Below are 3,022 nucleotides of genomic sequence, written 5' to 3'. Positions count from 1 at the left end.
GAAATGCACTTGTCCCATTCCAACAATTTCTGGAAGGCCCCATAGAAGCCCTCTGGTGTGATCATTCCCACACTGACATCAAACTGTGCACTTATTGCCTCTACAGACACAGGACGGTCTTTATCCATGAAATTCTTTATTTGGCCAATCAACTGCCGATTTGATTTCCTTACTCCTTTCACACATCTCATCATCCCTCACAGACTCCCTGTCTTCCTTGAATCTCTTATGCCACTCAAAAACTGATGCTCGATTACTGCAAGATGATCAAAAAGCAGTCTGAAGCGTTCCATACATTTCCGTGTCATTTTTTTTTAAAGTTTAAAACAGAATTTTATTGCATATCTACTAAAGTGTCCCCACGTCCAAATTGCATTTTTGAAATTCACCAGCTGTGACGCTCTGGCTTTGATCGAGTGTTTTCCAATTCCTGCTGTCGTTGTTCATTTGAATCTGAAATCATAAAAATTGGCCAGTCGTCTCATAATATGTTTAGCAATAACATACTGAATTTTCAAGGGTCTATGTATAACGCGATCAGCCAGTCACTGGCGTGTGACTGGTTTCACGTATTACACTAAATGTCTTATGGACGTCTCATGAAGATGTGGAGATGGCCAGTCATTAGGGTCTGTGTATCAAGAAGAAAATCATACCTGAGATGTTGGATGTGGGTGTGACTCCTTCATTCTCCCAGATGACTTCTTCACCCTGGTGGCATTCTGGTTGGAATCTCCATTCTTCGTCCTCCAGACCGCTTCGTTGTTTAATTGGAGGCATTCATGGCAAACACAATAAAACACACAACACGACACAATCGTAATATTTATGAAACATAACTATATATTTTACATTATGTTTACACTAGATATTACAAAAACAATTTACACTTTACATATCCTACAATTATTAAACTAACTATGCTTAACTAGTGTTGAGGGGGAGGGGGTCGCGTTAATGGAGAGACAGAAACATGCGTGCTCATCCCATATTGTCCTGACGAAAAACAGGTCGATCAAGAAAGGGAATTCTGGGATTGCTTTTCTGTGTATCTCTACGCTTACGGCCAAATCACCACTCGGCCATGCGGAAGAGTGTTAGCAATCGTGACACTGACATATAGTGCCACATATGACAATTTTAAATGTTTGTACAAACAAAATCCGGAAAATTATTTAAGACACCTCGTATATATCTATATATCTATAAAAAGTGTGTGTGTGTGTGTGTGTGTGTGTGTGTGTGTGTGTGTGTGTGTGTGTGTGTACACATTTCCCTACTAAATAACTGTCAATTTTCGGTCTAGAAACTCGAGGTTTGACATAAGGAGTATTGAGATTTGGGAAAATCTTTTTAATTTTGGGTCTAAACACTTGAAAATTTAAATGTAGGTTACTTGGACATGGATCAAATTTTAAATTTGATTTGAGCCCCAAAAATTAAATGTTAAGGGGTCAAAATTGGGATCAAAGTTAAAAAGAAATTGACCTCTTCGGTCTCTACCAAATCACTCAGCCAATTTCTGGTCTAAACATTTGAAATTTTACATAAAAGGTATTCAGAAATAGGGAAAGCTTTTTAATCGGTTTGGGTCGAAAATTTGAGCTGCAAAGAGGTCAAAGTTAAAAAGATTTGACCTTTGCGGTGTTTAGCAAACTACTCAGCCAATGTTTGGTCTAAACATTTGTAATTTATACATAAAGAGTATTCAGACATGCGGCAAGAATTTTAATCAGTTTTTGGGCGAAAATTTGGCTTCCAAAACGTCAAAGTTGAAAAAGTTAACCTTTGCAGACTCTACCAAATTTCTCCGCCAATTTTGTGTCTAAAGACTTCAAATTTTAGATGTAGGTAACTTGGAAAGGGTAAAATATTGTATTTTGACTTGAGACTAAAATAATAAATGTTAAGGGTCAAAATCGGGGTCAAAGTTTTCAAAAATTGACCTCTGCAGTCTCTACGAAATTACTCAGACAAATTTGTGTTTAAACATTTGAAATCTTACATAAAGTGTATTCACACATACGGCAAGTTATGAACAGTACATAGGGTCCGGGCAAAGCCGGGCTGAACTGCTAGTAGTCGTAGGGTCCAAGAAATTATGGCTGTGGTTAACAGTAAGATGTTTTGAACTCTTTCCTGTCTTTTTCTTCCAATTTTTCCCGTTTGCTCGCCCACTTGCGTTTTTTTTTTTTTTTTTTGCTCACTCAGTATAATCTCATGGTTTCCGTCGTTCGCCGGGCGTTGCTGAGTGAGTAAAACTCACGGAAAAACGGGCGCTAAAGAAGTACCAATAATACTTAGATGGCCTTCAGGGATGTGGGCAGGTGTTTCTTTGGTTTCTCAATATGTTTTGCTTTGTCTGATTCGAAATAATTACATTATGAATCGGTTTAATGTTTTGATACAACTTTATACAAAATAAACATTCAACGTCTATTGTTAACTTGCTTCAGAAACACACATGTGTACAAAATTAGTTGAACCAAGTATTTCATTGAACTTTGAAAAAAAAAACTTTCTTTACAGTGCGGTTTCTTTTTACAATGAACTCTGTCACAACAACGAAGTTGCGAAATCCACACAGATGGTTTGTTTATAATGGTAAAGGCTTTATGCAGAACCAACTACACAACTGAAGCTGGCCTGCAGGACACTATATATATAGTGTCCTGCAGGCCAGCTTCAGTTTAGTTGCTTTGGTTGTCTCCCCTGTGGTCTTGCCTGGCCACTAATATACTAGACTACCCGTGACTCGTTGGGTCAATATATGCTATGGAATAGTGAGTATACAGAATTAATGTATAAAAGTGCAACAGTTGCATGCACGCTCGAGCGAAAACAAACATGGAGAACAGTGAAGGCAATACGGAATACATTGGATTATAAAGATCTTAAGATTTTAGATTAAATGAAAAATCCTTTGTATAAAAGGAGCGTAATCAGTTGAAAAAAAATTGAAAGAAGATGAAAAGAAAAAAATACAAGAAGGGGGTGTGCATTGTACAGGTCCAGGTCCAGG

Source organism: Euprymna scolopes, chromosome 12 (assembly GCF_053919585.1).
Source record: "Euprymna scolopes isolate OS-2025 chromosome 12, ASM5391958v1, whole genome shotgun sequence".
NCBI lineage: Eukaryota > Metazoa > Mollusca > Cephalopoda > Sepiida > Sepiolidae > Euprymna > Euprymna scolopes.
This window is presented reverse-complemented; position numbering follows the sequence as displayed.